We start from the raw sequence: 23,764 nt of genomic DNA, 5'->3' as shown, positions 1-23,764 counted from the left end.
TTGTTTTTACAGAGCTTTAGCAGCAGTTGCTACACGCAGACCCACGTCTGTGTCACGCTGGCCCTGCTTTACTTCCCTTCGTTGTAAGTCAGGGCAGAGGGGCCTGATTTAAAGTTTGAGTGAAGGAGGAGCCAGGCCTGTGCTGGGCGGTGGGGCCGTCCCGCTGTCCCCGCAGACAGACACCCTCTGGTGGCCTGGCCTCCAGCCCTGCGTGTTGGAGGGATCCGTGAACTCACTCAGACGGAGTCTGGACAACATACGCCCTCTTCCACTTGCGACGTCTTAGGAAGAAGGTTAGAGTGGAGTTTCTGCTCTGGAGATTACGTCTCTGGCAATCTTATTTACTTACTTTTCTCTGAGCTCCAGAGTGATTTAGGGAAGATGCCATTGACGTCTCTGAGTTATAATAGCAGTTTCCCCCACGGCTTTTAATCCTGATTTATGGCCAGGGTTTCAGAGCAGGAATCCAGGGTAGCAGTTTCTGTAACGGAGAGAGCCGCTGTTCCCGCAAAAGCACGTTGAGCGATCAGATTTTATCGGTCATGAAAATGTCAGAGGGTTCGTATCTTTCTTCGGTGGGCAGCTGTTTAGTGTCCAAGGCTGGGAAATCGCTTCATTTTTTTGTTTGAAGAAAGAACACATAGATGTTTTGGATTACATTTTGCGCGTAACCGTGTAAGACAGACGTATTAAATTAGCCAGGGCTTTGGAGATCTGCCTCCAAAACAGTAGTTCTACTTGACGTTTTCATTTGCACGTGGCAGGAAGCCACCTCATGTATATTTCACGGGCCCCAAAGCGCACGGACATCGGAGAACCAACCTGAGGCTGTAGCTTCGTCGCCCGGCAGTATGCGGAGGGGACCAGATCATCTGCGCTGGTGTTTGGGTTAAAAAGACTAACAGCAGATCAAAAAACGCAGAGCCACTAAAGCCAACGTTTTTGCTGGGTGGAGAACGTTCCTACTCGTAAGGCCCGAGCAAGCTTAGAGCCAGAATACATCTCTTCCTTCTTTCGTCTTCCAGAAACACAGAGGCGCTTCTCGTTCAGAGAACGTTGCCTCCTTGAGGAAGGCGCAGGCCAGGCCAGGATCGTGTTTTTTGCGGGATTCCAGTACTGAGAGCTTGATCGGGCGCTTTGTTTGTAAATCTGGTCATTCAAGTAGATTCATTTGCATACGTGAATTTTGTCCTAAAATCCTCCCTACAAAACCTCTCCCCTTGTAAAGAGCGCTGAGGAGCTGAAGTTAGTTTCCGTGTTTCCAGGTGTGTTTTCCATTAAAAGTAATACCCTCGAGGGGGCACCTGGGTAGCTCCATGGGTTAAGCGTCCGACTTTGGCTCGGGTCATGATCTTGCAGTTTGTGAGTTCGAGCCCCGCGTCGGGCTCTGTGCTGACAGCTCAGAGCCTGGAGCCCCGCTTTGGATTCGGTGTCTCCCCCTCTCTCTGCCCCTTCCCCACTCACGCTCTGTCTCTGTCTCTCTCTCAAGAATAAATAACGTTAAAAAAAATTAAAAGCAATATCCTCGATGGGTTCCTCTGCGGCTCAGTCGGTTAAGCAACCAACTCTTGGTTTTGGCTCATGTCATGATCTTACGGTTTGTGAGTTCCAGTCCCACATCGGGCTCTGCAGTGACAGCAGGGAGCCTGCTTAGGACTCTCTCTTCCCTCTCTCTCTGCCCCTTCCCTGCTTTTTCTCTCTCTCCCCTCCCCGCCTTCAAAATAAATAAGTAAAATGTTAAAAAAGTAGTATCCTGAGAATAAATATTTTTGGGGGAGATGCCAAATGAAAAAATTATCAGACAGTATTTGCCACAATCTACATCACACTTGAAATCTACACACCTTGAAAAATCTACATCAATCTACACACCTTGAAACAAAGCAGGCAGCATCTATGAAAAATAAAAATGAGATTTCGATGGCACATTTGTTACCGTGTAAAATGCCACCGTATTTCCTTGCAGATGTGATGTGGTGGTGGTCACACACGTAGGTATTTATTGACAGTCAACCAACACCAGAGTCCCGTTTTCTATTTCCTAGAGAGTGTTTCTGAAACAAATCCTTTTCGCCTGTAGGTAGAGAATAGACTCCCCGCCCCCCACCTTTTATTGGTTTTCCTTCTTTGCTTTGCAAAATTTGGAATCCCTGAGGGAATAGATTCCTCACTGGTTGCCTTAATTAGTCCGTTAATGGCTGTAGCTACAAGGTAATTTTTTGCGGGGTGCCCAAAGTTCTTAGGTTTGTAGAGATCCCAAGTATAATGTTGCCTCCGACTGCTGCTTTTTACTACAGTATGTGTAAACAGCCGTAGACAGCGAGGGAGTCACTTTACTGCAGCAATTTATCCCTTTATGGTGTTAAGGAGAGGATCCTCTTTCTGATTTTAATGATTCATGGGAAGCATTTATTTTATGTGCATAGATGGAAAACTGTCATTCCGTTGTTAGGTGAACCCTACTTTTGCTTGGCAAAGAGCTCATCTATTCCCCTTTTCATTTAAGAAACGCAGAAGGCACTTGAGCCGTAGTGCATGCTGTCAGCATTCATGTGCACATGCGCGTGCTACACACACACACGCACACACACAGCCTCCATCCCCGGAGACACGAGCCAAACACTCGACGATAAGAGCTCTTCAGTGTGCAAACAGCCGTCCCGCAGATGGTAGGAAGCCACGCGTGGATATCAAGAACCAGCAGGTGGAAAGCATCCCTCTGCCGTCCCCAGAGGACCCCCGAGGTCTTGTGGTCTGAGCCACACGTGGCTGCGGAGTCAGGGAGGGGATGGCAGCGAGCTTCGCCAGACGTGGAACGGTGGTGGTCGCCCTGGCCTCTTCGAGGGGCTCCGCACGGCGTCACACCCCACGTACGAGGTGTGTTTGCTCCATGTTGATGCCGTGAAATGATGACACCATCGTGGTTGCGCTTACGTTTTTAAAGAGCATGTTTATTTTGTATTTTTGAGACAGAAAGAGAGAGAGGGGGAGAGAGAGAGACAGCACAAGCAGGGAAGGGGTAGAGAGGGAGGGAGGCACAGAATCGGAAGCAGGCTCCAGGCTCCGAGCCGTCAGCCCAGAGCCCGACGCGGGGCTCGAACCCCACGGACCGCGAGGTCAGGACCTGAGCCGAAGTCGGACGCTCAACCGGCCGAGCCAGCACTTGTTGTTGGGTCTTGCACACTGATGCCAGACAGCAGAGCCCCCTGCTCGGTGAGCCCCAGGCTGGCGGAAACATCGTCAGCTTATGGGGGGGGGGGACACAGGCTGACCCCCCCCCCCCCCCCCCCCGTCAGCGGTTCCGAAACCCGGGCAAGGGCAGCTGAGTCTCCTGGAGAGCTCATCGGAAAGTGGAGAATCCTGGCCACCGCGTCTCTGTGGCTGACGGGCCCCTGGAAAGATGCACGTCCCGTTAGTTACAGGCGGTCGTGAAGAACACAGAGATGCACAGGCCTGAGTTACTTCACAGCCTGAGAAGTATCTGGGGAGGACACGTGTGCCAGATGGCTCGATGGGTGGGCCTGTGGGGACATGGGTGGAAACCAGAGCTCAGTGTGGGGAAGGGCGGGGGTTTCTCTTTGGCATAACTTTCTTCTTCATAGAAAGCCCTGATTCGCATAAAATGTAAGCGAATCCAAAAGCAAATACTCTCCACTGGTGAAGGAAGGGGGGAGGAGGGAAACAGGGCTGTGTTCTGTGTGCAGGGGTGTGTTCCATACGGCCTGTAGGGGATCCGGCGGTAAGTTCTGTGGACTCGACCGTGGTGTTAGGTGGGGACACTTCCCGGGAGTTTGTGAACGCCAAACGAGTTGTGTTTTGGAAGGCGCGCCTGTGTCCCAGGACAAGCCAGAGTCAAGCGTGAGGATTTTGGAGGTTGAAGCCTTGAGGCCCGCGAGAGCCTTTGCACCTGCTGGTGTCACCCGTGTGGAGACACCCCGGGTGCACGAGGCCGAGTCTCTGAAGATGTGTCATTGGTCGATTTGCTCTTCCTTTGGTGGAAGCCAGAGCGGGGAGGGTGGACCCCACGGAACAAAGCTCCTTGAAGGTAAAAGTGGGGTCCTCGGGAGGCGTCGCCTTTGCGGGACGTCCCCGGGACAGAGATGTGACGATCGAGACAGCCTTCTGCCTGGATCACGGCTGGGCTCAGGGCAACGGTGACAGGCAGGGCTGAGCAGCCTTGGCCACGCCTCAACCTGTATGATCAGGGGCCGAGCACAGCCCCCTGTGAGGAGGGGAGAGGCGTGGCTGGTGGCTGGCTCGTGGTGCACAACCACACAGTACTTCCTTGTGCAGCTCACTGGATGGACACCGTCCCTGCTTCGTAAGTGGACCGGCTCTGTGTGCTGTAGTGGAGGGAGGGCCGACTTTCTGTAAAGGGCCAGATGGTGACTGCATGCCAGTCACATAAAGTCTGTGTCCCGTGCTGTCCTCCGGGTGGGGACGTGTTGGCCCCTCAGAGGCCATGGTGGGACAGGGCTCCTGTGGTGGGCAGGAGGGCGGAGGGGCAGCAGGTGGGGGAGGGAGGGAGAATACCGACACCGGTGGACCCCCTGGAGTCCTTTGAGTAGCAGGTGGCAGGAAAAGTCACTTCTCAGCATATGTCCAATTACAGTGACTTTTCTGTCCCCAGTTACTGAAAATTCTGACCAAGACACTCAGGTTTGTAGTTTTGTAACAGTCCCTGTGGTCACAATTACTACCCCTCATGAAATACTTCCTGTGCTACACATGCTGTTCTGGGTGTGTGTGTGTGTGTGTGTGTGTGTGTGTTTGTGGGCACGTGATCCGCCCACAAACACATCCGCCCATCCACGTGTCGGCCTCTGTCCCTGGGCCCCTTCCTTCCGTCCTTGCAGGAACCGAACAGAGTGGGCGCTGTGTCCCCGGGTGCACAGGTGGAGGGTGGGGTTCGGGCACACGATGCAGCTTCAGCCTGAGCTCTGGACCCTCTGCCCCCAAGAGGCGTCGAGTGCCGCGAACGCACCATCCGGATTCTTGTCCACAAGTGAGAGGTGACACCCGACCCTCAGGGAGACAGGCTGGGAGCTGGCGTGTCAGCTGGGCATCCGAACGGGGTTTGATGCCCAAGTCCGCCACCCCGGCCGTCGCTGCCCTCATTCATGGTCACACCCCGCATTTCTCATGAGGGACGGCTCTGCTTTGCTGTGGGACCTTTGTCATTTCAGACCCGAGTGTCGAGAGACACTCATCCTAATTCGGGTGGCACAGTGCACACCCTTTCCCACACTCGGGTGGAACCTTCCCGCCTGCCCCAGGTCCCAGCTGTGGCCCAGACCTGGCCCCTGTCTCCCTCCCCCTCCCCCCTCCCCCCTCCCCCCTCCTTCCCTCCCTCCCCCCTCCTTCCCTTCCCTCCCTCCCCCCTTTCCCTCCCTGCCTCCCTCCTTCCTCCCTCCCTCCCCGCCTCCTTCCTTCCTTCCTCTCTCCCTCCCTCCTTCCTTCCTCCCTCCCTCCTTCCTTCCCCTCCCTCCCTCCTTCCCTCCTTCCTTCCTTCCCTCCCTCTTTCCCTCTCCTCCCTCCCTCCTTCCTCTCTCCCCTCCCTCCCTCCTTCCTCCCTCCCTCCCCGCCTTCCTCCCTCCTTCCTCTCTCCCCTCCCTCCCTCCTTCCTCCCTCCCTCCCCGCCTCCCTCCTTCCTTCCTCCCTCCCTCCTTCCCCTCCCTCCCTCTCTCCTTCCCTTCTTCTTCCCTCTCCTCCCTCCCTCCCTTCCTCTCTCCCCTCCCTCCCTCCCTCCTTCCTTCCTCCTTTCTCCCTCCCCTCCCTCCCTCCTCCCTCCCTCCCTCCCTCCTTCCTTCTTCCCTCCCTCCCTCCTTCCTTCCTCCTTTCTCCCTCCCCTCCCTCCCTCCTCCCTCCCTCCCCGCCTCCCTCCTCCCTCCCTCCTACCTTCCTTCCTCCTCCCTCTTTCCCCTCCCTCCTTCCCTCCTTCTTCCCTCTCCTCCTCCCTCCTTCCTCCCTCCCTCCCTGCCTCCTTGCCCTCCCTCCCTCCCTCCTTCCCTCCTTCCCTCCTTCTTCCCTCTCCTCCTCCCTCCTTCCTCTCTCCCCTCCCTCCCTCCTTCCTCCCTCCCTCCCTGCCTCCTTCCCCTCCCTCCCTCCCTCCTTCCCTCCTTCCCTCCTTCTTCCCTCTCCTCCCTCCCTCCTTCCTCTCTCCCCTCCCTCCCTCCTTCCTCCCTCCCCTTCCTCCCTCCCTCCTTCCCCTTCCTCCCTCCCTCCTTCCCCTCCCTCCCTCCTTCCCTCCTTCTTCCCTCTTCTCCCTCCTTCCTCTCTCCCCTCCCTCCCTCCTTCCTCCCTCCCTCCCTGCCTCCCTCCTTCCTCCTTCCCCTCCCTCCCTCCCTGCCTCCCTCCTTCCTCCTTCCCCTCCCTCCCTCCCTGCCTCCTTCCCTCCTTCTTCCCTCCCTCCTTCCCTCCTTCCTTCTTCCTCCTTCCCTCCCTCCCCCCATCCCTCCCTCCCTCCTCCCTCCCCTCCCTCCCTCCCTCCCTCCCTCCCTCATCCCCTCCTTCCTCCCTCCCCTCCCTCCCTCCTCCCTCTCCTCCCTCCCTCCTTCCTCTTTCCTCCCTCCCTCCTTCCTCTCTCCCCTCCCTCCCTCCTTCCCTCCCTCCCTCCCTCCCTCCCTCCCTGTCTTCCTCCTTTCTGTTAGCCTAGAAGAGAATAAAGGTCTTTGCCCAGCCAACCAACCATGTCAGCCACTGATAACTGCTTGGATTTAATTTCAGTGCTCAAACTGTACCCAACCATAGGTGATAGGTTGTAATTTGGCGGTGGCTGTGGGGGGTGGGGAGTGATGTAAGACCGCTGTGAATGCTAATAGATATTTTGAGATTTATGTGCATGGGTAGATTAGAATTGTTAACATTATTTATAAAGATAATAATTATATAATTTCTAAATTCACAGAAATAGTTTGGCTTAATGATTTCTAAATGCACGCAATGGAACATTAGGCAGTTTTTATTAATTCTATTTATGTGTGGAGACGCAAAGACTAAGAATCCTGAATCTTAAATGCGCCCAAAGAGCGTGCTGTAGAAAATTCTCTTGCTCTATGAGATGAATTTCTGGGCCACAGCAGCCAGGGCCAGACCATGTCGTAGAACCTTTGCCAATAATTTCTGCTTCTGAGGACCCCCACTTTGCCGTTATTTGGCGACTGTGGGTGCCTTTGCATATAATTTGCATGCAGTCATTTTCACCCTGGTAAGAGAATATGGTTATTAATGTGCCTGCTGTAAAGTCTGGTGAGCATAAGCTTTCATTTAGAGAGTCTGTCTTTAGGGCGCACTTCGTTTCACTTAGAATAAATTATCATACATTTATCATTAGTTAGCACGTTATTAACATTAATATAAACAAATATGTGGCACATTTCTTCAGGAAGATTACGTTTTTAATCACTTAGTGAATGTAGCAGGCAGCTTATACATATTTTATTTTTTAATGGATGTGCTTTCCCCAGGTTCTGTGTTCACATTAAGAACAGCACTTTGCATCTGTTAGCTCAGGATGGGCTTCGTGGAGGTGAGGGGCTTAAAAATGAACTTTTTGGGGCGCCTGGGTGGCTCAGTCAGTTAAGCGGCTGACTTCGGCTCAGGTCATGATCTCGCGGTCCGTGAGTTTGAGCCCCGCGTCGGGCTCTGTGCTGACAGCTCAGAGCCTGGAGCCTGCTTCCGATTCTGTGTCTCCCTCTCTCCCCAAAATAAACACCAAACATTTTTTTAAATAAAAAGTAGCCATGAAAAAGACAAGTGGCCCATTATTAATTGCCATTATTCCTGTTTATTGCTATGAGATACCTCATGAGCCGCCAGATTGCGATATGACATTCACCGAGACAGTTTTGTATTTTTCACGTTTTATCATAGGCTCATTTTCAGAATGAGCCTATTAGCACAGCCCGGGTTGAGTTTTGCATGTCAGCTCCGGACAGAATTCGTTGACTCTGCTTTCAGAGGAGAGACCCCTTCACAGCTCGTCTGGCTGGCTCTCCCGCTTGAGTTCACAGGCGCATGGGTTTCTGATGTCGTCCTGCGTCACCTCCTCATCCGGTGTCACTGCCAGTGCTGCTGGGAAGGCACCCCCCGCCCCCGGGTGGGAGCCCCGGACAGGGAGATGCTGGGCGGAGTCTACGAGGGACTCTAGAGGGCGAGTGGACGGCGGGTGACCAGTCGCGAGGTCGTGCTGGGTCCTGGAAATTTGCTGAGCGTGATTTCGGGTGCCCCTCCACCCCCCCCCCCCAGACACAGTGGACGTCCTGTGGAGGACGTAGGGCAATCAGCGTCACGGTGACAGTCACCACCCCTTGTGCACGTGTATGAGTTTGTCATGCTGCACGCCTTCCGTATGTGCCTTTTCGTTTTGTTCTTTTAAAGATTTTATTATTCAGTAATCTCTGCACCCAACATGGGACTCGAACTCGTGACCCCGAGATCAGCAGCTGCACACTGGTGCGACTAAGCCAGCCAGGCCCCCTCTCCCTCGTTTCATTGCGAAAATTCACGAAGGCGGTCCCCCCTGACCCTTTTCTGTTTCGCAGCGGTATTCCGATGGGCTCCCATCCCGGACCCCCCTACATTTGTCTCTTTCTGTACAATGTTTCCAGGCTGTGCCCTCAGAGGTGTTTGCTCGCCATCCAGAAACACAGGGAGGGAGGCGGGAGGGAGGGAAGGTGGGCTCAGAGTCTCCTTCCCAGGAGAGGCTGGCTTTGTTACACTGGATCCGCTCACCGGGTGGTCGTGCCCAGCCTTGGCCAGCAGGAGTGGGTCCCTCTAGCCATGCTCCCTCTGGGACGTGGTCGGTGGAGGCTCCTTGGGGACACCTGCCCTTGGGCTCCCCGTGGAATCAGGTGCTGGGCTTTGGAATCTGTACCCGGCAACGACCTACAGGACTGGTGCTCATTCCGGGAGTGAAGCAGGTGACACGGCCAGTCCTGACCTTAGGGGGTGTGCCTGGAAGGAGAGCTGCTTGTGAACAGGCCTGTGGGTGACCACAGGGGCCGTTGTGTTTGCCCCATCCCTTCCCAGACCTCCTGCCCCTCCTGGGCATGTGCCGGGGGTCTGCAGGCGGGGGATCCGCCAGCCCAGCCGTTCACGTGATGGGCATGGGACGTAGGGAAGAAAGAGACCCGCGGCCCCACGGCACGGCAGAGACCCTCGTGCTCCCCACAGGTGAGCGGCCGGAGTGTAAGCCCCTCACCAGCCGTCCCACTGCCAGGCCGGTCCGCCAGGGGGCAAGGGACAGCAGGCGGGAGGCTTTGGGGCTCCCTGGCTGGGATGGATGGACGGGTGGGGAGAGCTCGAGCCTGGACCCCGTAGCCCCTCAAGGAGAGGTGGGGCCCCCTGGGACACTCCGAGGAGCCCAAAGAGAAAGCTGTCTTTGGAGCCAGGTGGCAGGAGAACGTAACTGCCCGTCTGCGTTAAAGGAACAGGTTCGCAGAGCAGGCAACAGTTGTTAACGACCCAGTGGAGAACAGGGGACTGTCCAGGCACACGCCCTCAGGAAGAAGGGTCTCTCCCCACCTCCTCTCTGCGAGACAGTGGAAGGAGGACTTAACGGGTGGTGGGAGTGCCCCCTGGCCCCCTCCAGGCCACCACGCAACCAGTGTGCCCGCTCAGAGACCACAGTTTTTCCTCCCAGCGGTGGGGGCTGGGAGTACAAGGTCAGGGTCCAGGCTTGCCAAGGGCCACCTTCTCCCCGTGTCCCCACATGGCGGAGAGAGCGCATGCTGGCGTCTGTCCCTCTCCTCCTCTAAGGGCGCTGACCCCACCTGGGGCCACCCGCACGACCTCCTCTAACTAACCCCGATCACCTCTCACAGCCCCCACCTCCGAACCTGCACGTTGGGGGTTAGGCTCCGTGAATTCCGGGGACACAGACCCTTGGTCCCTGATGTGACCTTACCTTCGCTGGGGGCTGACGGGCTAACACGTGGTTGCAAGCTGGGAAGTGGACAGAACGGAGTATTCATAGCCGTAAGAAGCATCTTTTGAAAACAAAAAGTAACTGAAAAATACAGAATTGCCCTGAGACCCTGATGAGGGAGCCTGCCTGCCGTCCAGTTAGAGTCACATTTCCTAGAGTCACACGGCCCATGATGTCCCTGGAACAAGGAAAACGGATCAAAGTGGTTTCCTGGTGCTTCAGCTTGAATTCCTGCCTCTATTTTCTCACCTGTAAAATGGGAGCATGATAGACTGTGCCTCGCAGTGTTGCTGTCCAGATGGAAGGTGCTAAGAGATGAAAAGCACTTGGAAAAGCCCTTTTGTACGCTAATGCCTGGCTCATTGTAGGGCCTCAGTAGATGTCTGTTCTTTAAATGAGGAGGAGGTTGAGTTACCTGCTGATGATGGTGAGAACGTTCTCATCCAGTGCTTTGCGTGACGGCCTCATTTGAGGTTAAACGTGACTTAGCCCGGAAGTGATGGAGCCTGGAATGTGATCGCCCGGGGATGTGACCGCTGCCTTCTTCTCTGGGTTCTTTCAGCCCATGAAGCTCCAAGCAAACTAGCCTGCTTTCCTTTCCCCGGCGCCCATGCCCGGAGCTCTGGCTTGCGGTTGGAAACGCACCTGCTGGGACTGTTCTCCCTGGAAGGGCTGCCTGCCGAGCTGGCCCCTGGGTGGGGTCTGGGACCTCGGATTGTAGCAGGGCTCCCCCCTTCCCTGACTGATAAGGGCGGCTCACCGGGCCTCACACCTGCTCTCCTCGGGCAGTCTGGGTATTGGTAGATGCCGGGAAGAAGGTGTCTCAGCGACAGCAGTAAACGCCCTGGTGCTGAGTCTCGGTGGGCTTCCTGGTGACAGTTCCTGGTGAGCTCTCACATCACCACTCCTCGCAGGGGGCGCTAAGCGTGTCCTCTGTGACTCCCCTGGGAGAGGACTCTGGCAGCCTGAGCGCGGCTCCCCCGGACCTCACCTCCTGCCCCTCTTCCCTGTGCTAGTGTTGTGTCGTGTCCCTTTGCCGGAAGGCATCACGGTCACCAGCATGGCTGTTTGCTGCGTACTGTAGGTTCTCCTAGCGAGTCCCTGGGCTCAGGGGTCCTGAGGAGTCCTTGCCTGCTTCCTTCTCCTCTCCAGCTGCGGTTCCCGGTCCCGTCCTCGGAGACACCCACCCACCCAGCCTGCTGCCGTCCTCTGTCCCCTGACATATCCTGCCAGCTTTGTTTGTTTGCTTTATTTTTCCGTTTCCCCAGGCTCTCTCTGACGTGTTGGTTTTCTGTCTCCCCAGCAATGTGCTCTGTGAGCGCAAAGACCACGTCCCTCACCCTCCCCCATAGAGCAGAAGGGCTCCTTCTTCCCTATGTCTTTGCTGGTCGGCCCCGTGGCCAGGGAAGGCCTCCGGCCCTGGCAGCACCTGGGAGTGTGATAGGAACGCGCACTCTTGTCCTCGCCCGCCTGCCGCACCTGCTGAGTCAATATCTGCCTTTCAGTAAGGTCCCAGCTGGTCCACCTGGAAGTCCAAATGGCCCACGTGTATTTTCCCTCGCTTCCTCCCTGATGGCAGTCCTGTTCCAGTGGATGTGTTCACGTTTCTTCAGACCCAATAGATGACGCAGACCTGCTGGAAATCCAGCTTCTCTGAAAGATCCTTCTCTGGCTGCCTTTGCAGCAACCTGATTTTTGGCAGAGGGCTTAGATACCCAAACCCTGAAGCTATGGGATGGCAGGCTGACTTCTGGTGCCTTCCGGGTAGTTCCATGGGCCCATTTCTTTTCCTTTCTTTTTTTTTTAATTTGTTTTTTTAACGTTTATTTATTTTTGAGACAGAGAGAGAGAGCATGAATGGGGGGAGGGTCAGAGAGAGGGAGACACAGAATCTTGAAACAGGCTCCAGGCTCTGAGCTGGACGCGGGGCTCGAACCCACGAACCGTGAGATCATGACCTGAGCCGAAGTCGGACGCTCGACCGACTGAGCCACCCGGGCGTCCCATGGGCCCATTTCTCGATGGTGGAGGTGCCAGTTAGCCAGCGGCTTTGTCACCCGTTACAGTTCAGCCTCCTGGAGGGGCAGCCCTCTTGACACCCTGCAGTCAGTACCTGACTTCTCGTTGCACTCGTGCACGTGTGTTCCCCAGGCGGAAAGGAAATCAAGTTCTCCCTGGGCAGATACATTCCCGCAGTACAGACTCCCAGCATACATCATCCCCACGTCAGAGAATCTAAGGAGTCTCCGAGAAGATGTCTCCACTCCTTGAACCCAGTGTTTCCCGAATGACTCTGACCAGGGGCTGCTTTTACTGTAGAGTGTGTAACAATCGGAATCGGGGCGCCTGGGTGGCTCCGTCGGTGGAGCGTCCGACTTCGGCTCGGGTCACGATCTCACGGTTCAGGGGTTCAAGCCTCGCATCGGGCTCCGTGCTGACAGCTCGGAGCCTGGAGCCTGCTTCCGATTCTGTGTCTCCCTCTCTCTCTGCCCCTCCCCGGCTCATGCTCCGTCTGTCTCTCAAAAATAAACATTGGGGCGCCTGGTGGCTCAGTCGGTCAAGCGTCCGACTTCGGCTCAGGTCACAATCTCACGGTCCGTGGGTTCGAGCCCCGCGTCGGGCTATGGGCTGATGGCTCGGAGCCTGGAGCCTGCTTCCGATTCTGTGTCTCCCTCTCTCTCTGCCCCTCCCCCGCGTGTGCTCTGTCTCTGTCAAAAATAAATAAACCTTTAAAAAAAAGAAGTGGACTCAGAAAATGCCACCTCAGGATGCTTAATTTCTACCCGTTCTTAAAACTGGTTTAGAAGGGATGGTGGTAGGGGGCAGGGGAGGGGGAGGGGAAGGAAGGGAAGGAAGGATAAGGGAGGGGCCGGCCAGAGACTGAAGTCCTCTATGCTCCTGGTCAGATTCACCAGGGCTTGTGGTGAACCTTTCCTGGGTCCTTGCGGATTTATTAATGAAAATCTGGGGGACGCTTCATTCGATTTTGCTTGTTCCTCTAGCTTTGGCACGTGTATACGTGGTATCTTTGTACCCCAGATAGGCGCTCCTTCATGGTGGGCTCCTTCGTGTGTACCCCAGATAGGAGCTGACATGTATTTTACAGTCGGTCTTCCCAATGTGCACCTCCGCGTGATGGGCGTTAAACACAGCACGCATGGTTGGGCTTCCGTGGCTTTCTGGTCTCCCTCCCGCTACATATGGGCACTCCACTTGAACCTTGTGGCTAAATCTGACTTTGAGGTATTTATAGCTTAGGGCTACGTGTTCTGGAGCGGAAAGCAACACCAGGCTGGCGTCAGAGTCCCCTGGCTCTGCGCCCCAGCTCTGCCACACGTCAGTAAGACCCAGCGCCTCTCCCTGCCTTGACTCCTACCCGCAAAAGGTGTGTGCCGTGCCCGCTCCCCGCACAGGGAGGCTGGAAAGGGCCTTGCTGCTGCTTACGACGCGGTGGGAGCCCCGCACTTTGCAACTGCTGCCTCCTGAACTCCTGGCGGAGGGAGAGTGGTCTTGGAGAAACAAGTCCTGGGGGGATTCTGGGTCCTCCAGGGTGCGGTCTCTGCTGCGGCCAGGATCGCTGGGAGAGAGGACAGCTCCAGGGAGCACGCCGGAGGAGAGGAAGGAGGGAAGGAGGAGGAAGTGATGCCAGCTTCTCTGGGGAAGGGGAAGCTGCCCTGAGCGGCTTCTGGAAGATTCCAGGGCACGGTCAGCACGGCGATCCTCCCGCGTGGCCTCTGCGGCCAGCACTGCCTAGGCCCTGGCGAGCGCTCCGGGGCAGCAGAGTGGAGGACGCGCCCAGAACCACAGGAGCCACAGCTCCTGGATGGTGCTGGCAGAGTTGCGGCCGGGCTGGGCGGGACCAGCAGCCTCACTGAGCGCCGCCGACTGCCAATTTGCACTCAGCTGGCCGCATGCCGGGCACGCCGTTCACACCGAGTTGCGCGGACTCTGAATGACAAAGACCGTCCTTGTTCCCATTTCGCAGGTGAAGGAAGCCATAGAGAGGTGACAGTCTCCCTGGAGCTTAGATCCGCCCTGACTCCAGAGGTTACACCATAGTCACCGTGCTAAATGCCACAGGGGATCGGGGACCTGGGACAGACCCGTACCTCCGCACAGGGTGGCACCAGAGGCCGGGACCGGTTTTATCCAGATTTCACCCGGCATCTACGTTCACGTGCCTGCACTGTGACTGTTTCTTAGCATATTTTATTTGTCAGGCAGGACACGTGTAGTGGCAGGGACAGTGAGACCGGAGGCCAGCTCTCCTTCCCAGCCCCGCTCCGATGTCCGTTCGCGGAGCACCAGCCGGCCTCGGGAGCACCGCGCTGCCCCGTTGGGCGCTCGGGGCGGGGTGGGTGCGAACAAGGTGAAACGGGCCTCCTTGTCTCTGAGGAGTGTGTGATCCAAGAACGCGTTCTTGCACTTGGTGGCGTGCATCTGTGTTTTCATTCTGTTGCAGAGTGTTCTGCAGCAAGGGGTCGGGGTGGGGGGTAGACAGGCTTCATGCAGACTTCAGTAGCTCCTAAGAAAGGAGGGCGGCAACACGGGCTGCCTGTGTGCACACGAGTGCGTCCGTCCATCGGCACGCTCTTCCTGTGAGAGGCAGCCCGCCCGTCTTCACGCAGAGACCTACATCCACACGCTCCGTCTTATCTCTACTTGTGGGTTTCATCCTTCTGTCCTTCCTGCTTGCTGACGTCTGGCCTCCGCTTCTCAAACGGAGTGAGGACCTTCTGAGGCTTTCCCGACAGAGCCCTGGGAATCACACATAGATGATAATGCTTGGTGGTCAAGAGCCAGACTTTCCCCAGGCTCTCTTTTTTTTCCCTAATGTTTGTTTATTTTTGAGAGAGAGACAGAGCATGAGCAGGGGAGGGGCAGACGGAGAGAGAGGGAGACACAGAATCGGAAGCGGGCTCTAGGCTCCGAGCCGTCAGCACAGAGCCCGACGCGGGGCTCGAGCTCACGATCCACGAGATCGTGACCTGAGCCGAAGTCGGACGCCCAACCGACTGAGCTCCCCAGGCGCCCCTTCCCAGGCTCTTAATTGCAGAGACTAAACGTGTTGACTGGGCCACTGCATGAGTTTATTAAGGTCAAGATCTCCCTGCCAGGGAGTTTAATTGCAAGCATCGTCTATTCGTGAGAAATAAATTTCCCATCAGCTTCAGCCATTCTTTTGCAGTTGTACATGGTTTTCCTTATACTCCGTTTCTGTTCTTACTAACGTCAGCTAGTTATTAAACTGACTCCTGTCTAATTAGCCAAATGCTCTTGGATAAAATTGGATGGCTGTAATAAAAGCTGACTCATTATCAGAATAGGGAGATATGGTATCTATTTATGTTCCCGTGTGTGATTACATCCCAGAATTTTTGTCTTCGATAAAACGATCCCAGTATTTTGGAATTACTTGTTCGGGCCTGAGAATATCCTCTGTGTTCGTTTTAGCAAATGCTGTCATCAGAGGCCTCACGTCGGAGAAGAAACGCCAGCTCTAGAGTGAATAGTCTCGGGATGAGCTCACAATAAGTCTCTGACATAACGTCTTACGAGGAAACCTTTTCCCTGGGACTTGGGAGGGCTGGTGATTACAAAATAGACCTTTCTCCCATCTGGTCTTAATTGTGGCGTTCATCATTTTTATCTTCCGTTTATGGGCTCGAAGATAGAATTCGCGTCTCTTTTCTTTTGACTTTTTCTATTTACGTGTGGTTTATTTTATCTCTGCTTTCCTGTAATTAATATTTACCTTTTCCTCGGTGCAAGTTGCACAGAAGATCGTGCGTGCCTTTTGTAATAAATTAGCCCCACACTGTGTCAGAAGGGAGCCTTAGGTAGCAACTCAGTTTTTCTGTCTGGAAAATGGGGCCGATACCGGCCCATGTTGCGCTCTGACCCAGGTTGGGGCATACAAATGGCAGACATTGTAACACTTTGTGAGAAATGCAAAGTGTAGTCGTAAGATAGCGGGGTTTTTATTTGTAGTCACACGTGTGTGCAGATATTTGCATTCTGGCTGATCCTCTGTTCTGTGTTCTCAAAAAAGAGGGTCCTAGTTCTAGAAGACATAGTCTGAGATGCCGAGGTAGGTGCAGGGCAGTTTTCTAGAAAGTCTGCTCTGCTCACCTGCCTGGTGGCTGTTGTGGTTTCGGGTTAGTGTTCCGCAAACGCTGATCCCGGGCAGAGCAGATACCCCCCCACGCTTTTGTTCACCCTCGTGTCCCAACGATACGATGCAAAGGGGAGGGAGACCTCAGAAGGAACCCCGTGAATTGTGGGTTTGCAGCTGCTAACCAGCGTTTGCCTGTGGTCAGCAGCCTTCCGTAGCTGACGCCGAACTCATCCCGTGTCTCAGGCGTTGCTTCTGTCTCTGTTTTCCAAGGGAAAAGAACTTTGATTTCTAGTTGTAAAAGGAACATAAAATAATGGTAGAATGTTCAGATGGTGAAGACCAGCCGAAAGCAAAAAATGGGTAACGGCTGAAATCCTACCACCCAGAGAACACACCTTGAATGTTTGGGGGGCTCTCCTTTCCGATGGTCACACAGACAGACAGACAGACAGACACACAAACCCTTATAAACAGAAACTAAGTCCCTGACGGCCATGACATGGCCATCTAATTTCAAAAGAGATGCTTGGGGGGGCGCCTGGGTGGCTCAGCTGGTTGAGCGTCCAACTTCAGCTCAGGTCATCGTCTCATGGTTCGTGGGTTCGAGCCCCGCATCCGGCTCCGTGCTGACCGCTGGGAGCCTGGAGCCTGCTTCGGATTCTGTGTCTCCCTCTCTTTCTCTCTCTGCCCCTCCCCTGCTCACGCTCTGTCTCTCTCTGTCTTTAAAAATTAATAAATTGTTAAAAGGAAGAACAGGAAAAAGTGATGCTTGGAATGGTTTGACAAAATATCAGCCCTTGGTCCTCTAGAAATGTGGCAGGGGCCCTGGATGTGGGGACAGCGCCTGGAACAGGTAGACGTGGGCACATTCTGGTGGGTGCGGGCTGGGGTGGCTCTGATTGCTGTCCACACGTGCATTCTTCCCCGAGAGGCGGCAGGGACTTGCTCATATATTACATTGCTTAGCGGTGCCTGGGAGAATCCTATTATTATGATATTTTAAAACCTGCGTTTTCACCCCACAATATATCCTGGATTCTGACATGTTTTTATGGAACTAAGAACCACATCCCTCCCTTAATGGCTGCATATGAATCTACACTACACGCATGTATTAACCTTTATTTAACAAATGCCCTTAGGTTCATTACCGCGCAATTAACACTCTCGTGTAGGTCTTAAGATATTTTACCAATAAATACCCGTTATGCATCTAGTATGTTCCAGGAGAAGTGTTCAGCCTGATGGAGCTCTTAGGCTGTTGGGGGCGGCTGAGAACACACGGGTAAGGGTGGAATTGCAGATGGAAAGAAATGGAAAAGATAATTTGATGGAAATAATGGGGAATGGAGAGGCTGGGGGGAGGCTTGTCTGTAGCGGGGGCCAAAAGCCGACTGGGGCGTCCTCTTTACCAGCGAAGCTGGAAGCCAAGCCAGAGTCCCATACATGTGGGACCCAGAGACTAGGAACTTCAGACTTTATATGGTAAAATAGGAAGCCGAGGAAGGTTTTTAAGAGGGAAGTGAGGTGAGCTGCTGTCTCGTTTACGTTATTTTCAAGTTCACCCTGACAACGGCTGCACATGGCAGGAAGGGGAGGGGGGGAATGGGGAAGACTGGTTTGAGCCGCTGTCCCGATGGTGCCACTAACTGAGACAGGAACGGGTGGACAGAAGGACATCGGGAAGGGGTGCGTCAGCCCCGTTTGGAGAAGTCGATATGTCAGGTAGGCATTGCACCTGTAAACGTGGGGAGTAGGGGCGTGGCGGGCCTGGACACGCAGAGGAGGGGACCACTCGCTGATGGCATTTAGAGCCACAGGAGCAGAGCGGCTGCCCCAGGGGACGAGTGTGGCAAGGGCACGGAAGGGACCACGTCTGGAGAAGTTCGTGTTCAGTAGTTGCAGGCTGAGGATTATCCAGGAAGAGAGGGACAGAGGGACCCGGCGTGAAGAAGAAAGTTCCGGAGCTGGTCGCCTCCAGGAGGGGACAGTGTGGCCCAGGGAGGGGCTGACTCCCAGACGCTGTTGAGCGGGTGGGACGGACGGACGGGCGCCGTCCCTGTGATGCACGGACCCGAGGCTGGTGGTTGCGGTGGGGACGACACGGGGTTGGAAGGTCTTCAGGACTGAGCGGCAGGAACCCGAGACGGTCTGGGTCCGGAGCTGATTCTTACAGAGGTTTGAACGGTGGGGCTGAGGACAGAACACAGAGAGCCGTGAAGGGAGACGGAATTTCTTCAAGGCGCAAAGTGGCACCGCCTGGTCGTGGTACTCGTGGTCTTTGGCGGCCACGGCAAATCCAGGCCGGCAGATTTCAGAAGAGGGGACCCCGGAAGGTGTGCGTGTGGTTCACAGGGACCCTGGGAGGCTGGCAGGATGGTTGCTGGAGCCATGGGCCAGGAGCTGTGCCCAGTGACAGTGCCCAGAGGCTCCCCGTGGACCCAGCGCCGAGCTCCACGGAGACAGGAGAGCGAGGGCGGGGGGAGGAGAGAGGGAGGGAGGGTCGGGCTTCGTGGTGAGCACGTGGGCGCCCAGGTGTGGGGCGGTGTAGACGGTGCCCTTCCTGAGCCAGGCTCAGCCTGGCTGCACCCTTGGGACTGGATGGCAGAGGGTGAATGGCCTTTTCTGCCGCCGAGTGAGGGATGTGGCCACGTCACCGCTGCACAGCACGCGGGGCTTAGCACTCGGGCTACAGGGCAGACGTCCAGGCGGGCTCAGGTCGCTGCTCAGGGTCTCGCTGGGCTGACACCAGGGGTCAGGGGGCTGGGCTCTGAGCTGCAGGCTTTGGGGGAGACGCTGCCCCCGGGCTCCCCAAGCGGCCAGGAGGACCTAGTTCCTGGGCGTTTTAGGACGAAGGGCCCTGTCTCGTGGCTGGCTGTCGGCTGGGTGGCCCTCCTGCCCTCCCCCGTGGCCACCTCCGTGTGCAGAGCCAGCAGCAGCACGCTGGGCCCTCCTCACCTTTCGGTCTGTCCGGCTTCCTCTCCTGGGTCGCCTTTCAGGGGCTCCGGTGGCTGCGTGAGCCCTCCCCGGGGAACCCAGAATGCCCGCTGTGCCAGAGTCACCCCGAACCACATCGGCAGAGTCCATTTTGCCCTGTTGAGGTAGGGAAGCAGAAGGACTCCGTTAAAACCTGCTTTTTGCTCCTTTGTTCCTGCTAGAACCTGCACCCCCCACTTTCCTCTTGCCTCGGGGTGCAGGCCTTGTGTGGCCTCCTTGTGAGGGACCAGGCCTTAGTGGTTTCTTTAGAATAGGTCACAGGCCCAGGTGAGAGCACGACCAGATGAAGCCATCGAATGCGAATCCCAGACCACCCGCATGCACTCTTGTCTGCCCTTCAGCGAGCTCTGCCCTCGCCTCCTGCCCGCTCTCTCGTTGAGCCTAGCTGGGGACCCTCTCTGCTCGTGGGTCCCAGGACCTGGCCTGCCTGCGTCGCTGTCCGGTGACACATTCACAGAGGCCGTGTCTCCTCTCCGTCATGGTCCTGGGACTAGGGCAGGAACCTTCCTGGGGCCCGCAATTCTGCCCGCCGCTCCCAGAGTCTGACAAAGAACCAAGAGCCCAGAGGTCCGAGGGTCGTCTTTGTGGATGTTGAGGTCTCACTGAGAATGTCAACAGGCGCTGAGGTTCTGGGGTGGTTCTTCGTCACAGCCAAGCCTTCGGGTGTTCAGGTGAAGGCGGGATAGAGAGGGACCCCGGGAGGAGGTGGGGTGGTGCCCACTGGCGTGAGCCTCGCAGGATGGGGCGTGGGAAGCAGGACCAGGCTGACCCCAATCCAGCCCCAGGCATGCTAAGGGCGGGAGTAAACGATTATTGTTGGAAAGAATCGATAGCTGAATTTCCCCCAACACTCTACACTCCTCGGTAGACTTTAAGCCTTTTCTTCGAGGGGTCTGACAGTTTGCTTGTTAAATCTGTTCCTTGATATTGTGTTCTCCACTGGAGAGTATAAATGGAAACTTTCTGCCACTGCATTTGTGACAGGTTATGGTTTGCTGTAAACAGGTTCCTGACTCTGTTTTGTGCCCTCCTCACTGAAAGCTCTTATGATTTGTGATTGTTTTTCTGGAGGTTTGAACGGATTTTCCAGGCGGGTACTGTTATCAGTGGTAAATAACGAATACTTTCTTTAAGAATACCTACCCATTTATTTTATTCTGCTTGGGGCTTTTTAATTAGGGGCGATTCTGATTTTCCTTAAGTGGATCTTTGGGGCATGGCTCAAGACGGTTACATGCTTTTTCTTCTTCCTTCTGTTAATATGGTGAGTAAGAAATTAGCAAATGTTTCACTATTTCTTCTGAATTCCTAGAGTGGTTCCACTTAGTCACAATGCTGAAGTTTATTTTGTTTAGAGTTTTAGAAATGTTACGTAAATCTCGTCTTTGATACATTCCTATATTGTTTTTCTACTGGGATACACTTTTTTTCTGTTGGTTAGGGTACAGGTTATATAGTGTACGAGTGCGTATCTTCTCCTTGAATATGGGGAACCGTTTACATAGGAAACCACCGAGGGTGCCCGATCTCCCATTGCCCCTTTTTTGGTAAATATTAAGCACGTGGATGCACATGTGCGTACACACACGCACACACACACCTGCACACATATTTCTGGATACTACCCCAAAACAATGTAACAATCACTCATTTACTGAGCACTCCAAATGAAGAAATGCTAACATTTTGTGATTTTTGTATTCTTTTTTTAATGTTTGTTTATTTATTTTGGCAGAGAGAGAGCGAGCGCGCACAGGCAGGGAGCAGGGGAGGGGCAGAGAGAAGGAGGGAGAGCGAGAGAAGGAGGGAGGGAGAGAGAGAGAGAGAGAGAGAGAGAGAGAGAGAGAGAACGAACCCCAAGCAGGCTCTGCACTGTCAGCACAGAGCCGGACATGGGGTCTCGACCCCACGAACCGTGAGATCATGACCTGAGCCAAGATCATGAGTCAAACGTTTAACCGACTGAGCCACCCAGGCGCCCCTCAGTTTTATATTCTTTAGGTTTTTTTAAATACAGAAAAACAGGCTTTCAGAGTTGTCAGTGGACGGACACTCCTTTTGTCTGCCATTAGTAAATCAGTCTTTCTTTCAAATCCGTATGTCCCTTACGTACTTTTTCTTGCTTTTCTTCCTTTCCTAGGACCTCTGCTGGTAAATGCTGGTGATAGAGGTATTCTGCCCTTCTTCCGTAAAAAAATGCTAGTAATATTTTTGCCATGAAGGTAATATTTGTGTTTTGTCTTGAGTTTTGGCAGGTTCCGGGTTGAGAGCGTTCCCTTCTGTTACTGGCTGGTGAGACGTTCCTTCCCGCCTCCTTCCCACTGCTACTCCTTTTTCTTAGGGACCACTGCTCAGTAACTTCTAATATGTTAGATGCTCATTTTTCCAATTTGGGCTTCTCTATTTTCCAGAGTCCATTTTTGCATGTTACAGTTTCCTAGAAACATCTTTTTTCCCCCTCAGATTTTCAAATTTATGAGCATAGGGCTTTATACAGTATTCTGTCTTTAAATTTCCTGAGCATCTGTGTTTATTTACCTTCTCGTTCGTAATTTTCATCATTTATAGCTCCTGCCCATATTTCCGAGATTAATCGGAGGCTTACCATTTTTGATTATTGGTCTTTCTAAAGAGTTCTTTTTTTAATTTTCCAAACATGCACGTCAGCTGCTATTTTCCCCAGCTACACTGAGGTTAGAAGATTTTCAAAAACATAGGATTTATTGATATTGGTTATGTGTTAGAGCAGAACTCTGCCTGACTTCTTCATTTGGGGCCTGAAGGAGTCTTCTTTCCGCCAAGAAGGGAGACCCATGGGCTCCCCGTACCTCCTCTCCCCATCTGTCAGTCTCCATCACGACCTTGATTTCCAACTTGAGCCAAGGCTTTTGCTAGAAGACTTTATACATTTGTAAGTAGTCAACTTGTTTTTATTTTCTTGCTGTTTAAAAACAATTTTTTTAGTGTTTATTTATTTTTGAGAGAGTGACAGAGCACGAGCAGGGGAGGGGCAGAGAGAGGGGGGAGACCCGGAATCCGAAGCAGGCTCCGGGCTCCGAGCCATCAGCATAGAGCCCGACGCGGGGCTCGGGCCCACAAACCGCGAGATCGTGACCTGAGCCGAAGTCGGATGCCTAACCAACTGAGCCACCCAGGCGCCCCTTCTTACTGTTTTAAAAGAACCTACAACATTACTAGATTGTGGTCTAAACATTTATTCTGTTTCTTTCTCGGGGATTTATTGACATTTCCTGTGGACAGTGTCTCTAAGCGTTTTGGGGCATTTGGAAAAGTGTATATACCTTTGTAATATTTTAGTTTCGTGTGTACAGAAGGCTGTTAATTAAACGTTACTACTTACATTTTTCATGTTGTCTGTCTTTGTTTCCTTCCATTTCATGCATAGGACCTGTCGGAAAAAAAGTAGTGTGTTAAATATCTTCCATTTCTACTGTGTTCTTTCCAATTTTCCCATATTTCTTTGTGTAACATCTTTTGCTTTATATATTTCAACATCTGATTCGGTTTTCAATATTCCAGTGCTATGCAGGTGAGCCTTTGAGAATTAATAATCATTGTGGCTACATCGTACATGTTAATCTTCAGACTCACACATTTCGTTCCTTGATCTTGAATTTACTTTTGCTGTCACTGTTGTGTCCCTGCTTTCTTGAAATAACTGTGCCCAGCCTTTATCCTCGTCCTTACCGCGTTTCAGGGATGGGTAGATTTTGTTTTCTGAACCAGTCTGAGAGTGTCTTTCTTTGAGGGGTCGAGTTTGACAATTCGACGTTCCCGTGTTGAGTCTCCATCTATATTTTAGACGGGACAGTACCGAATTCTGCGAGTTTCCATCACTTGAATAAAGAATAGACTGCTTGGGGCGCCTGGGTGGCGCAGTCGGTTAAGCGTCCGACTTCAGCCAGGTCACGATCTCGCGGTCCGTGAGTTCGAGCCCCGCATCAGGCTCTGGGTTGATGGCTCGGAGCCTGGAGCCTGTTTCCGATTCTGTGTCTCCCTCTCTCTCTGCCCCTTCCCTGTTCATGCTCTGTCTCTCTCTGTCCCAAAAATAAATAAAAAACGTTGAAAAAAAAATTAAAAAAAAAAAGAATAGACTGCTTTAGGCAGAAATGGCAGGAGAATGCAGGTGTCCTGAGTGCAGGTAGGCTGTGCTCTAGATATTTGTGTGATTTAAGTTTCTTTTATCATTAACGGTGCTAGGCCGCATGCACCTGTTTCCTTTCAGCTGAGAATCGAAATCACTGTTTCCTAAATATAGTCCCATGTGTGTAATGCCATGGTGTTAAATAAGAAGTCGAGACCAACATAAGAGTTTTGTCAGCAAAAATAATGACACGTTTAAGGTTTTTCTCATGCTAATTCCCAAGACTGCCCGCTGCTTTGGAGTTCATTGTTAGGTCTAAATCTGCACCCAGTTCAGTAAACCTCCCGCATGATGAGACTGAATGCTAAACCAGAGGGCTATCTAGGATAACACGGATTGCTGCAAAAGGAGTGATAATGGACCGAGGTAGGGTGGTTGCAGGTGAATGGCTGCTTGGACCTCAGTCAGACACGGCTCTTTTCGTCTCCGTCAGTCCAGCTTAATCCGAATGGGTCCAGCCTGCCTGCCTTTCACGGCAGGAAATGCTCTCAGGTAGGAGACAAGGAAAAACCCAAGACAGATTTGAGCAATCGGTATTACGTCCTGTCCGAACTTT

The 23,764-nt window shown here is 53.7% G+C and overlaps 1 protein-coding gene across 1 annotated transcript in view; it reads left to right on the top strand.

Annotated features, from left to right (window-relative positions):
• The window catches only part of TMEM132D (transmembrane protein 132D), a 559,986-nt gene that overhangs the window by 52,107 nt on the left and 484,115 nt on the right, over nt 1-23,764 (top strand).

This window comes from Neofelis nebulosa, chromosome 11 (assembly GCF_028018385.1).
Source record: "Neofelis nebulosa isolate mNeoNeb1 chromosome 11, mNeoNeb1.pri, whole genome shotgun sequence".
In the NCBI taxonomy this organism is placed as follows: domain Eukaryota; kingdom Metazoa; phylum Chordata; class Mammalia; order Carnivora; family Felidae; genus Neofelis; species Neofelis nebulosa.
This window is presented reverse-complemented; position numbering and strand designations above follow the sequence as displayed.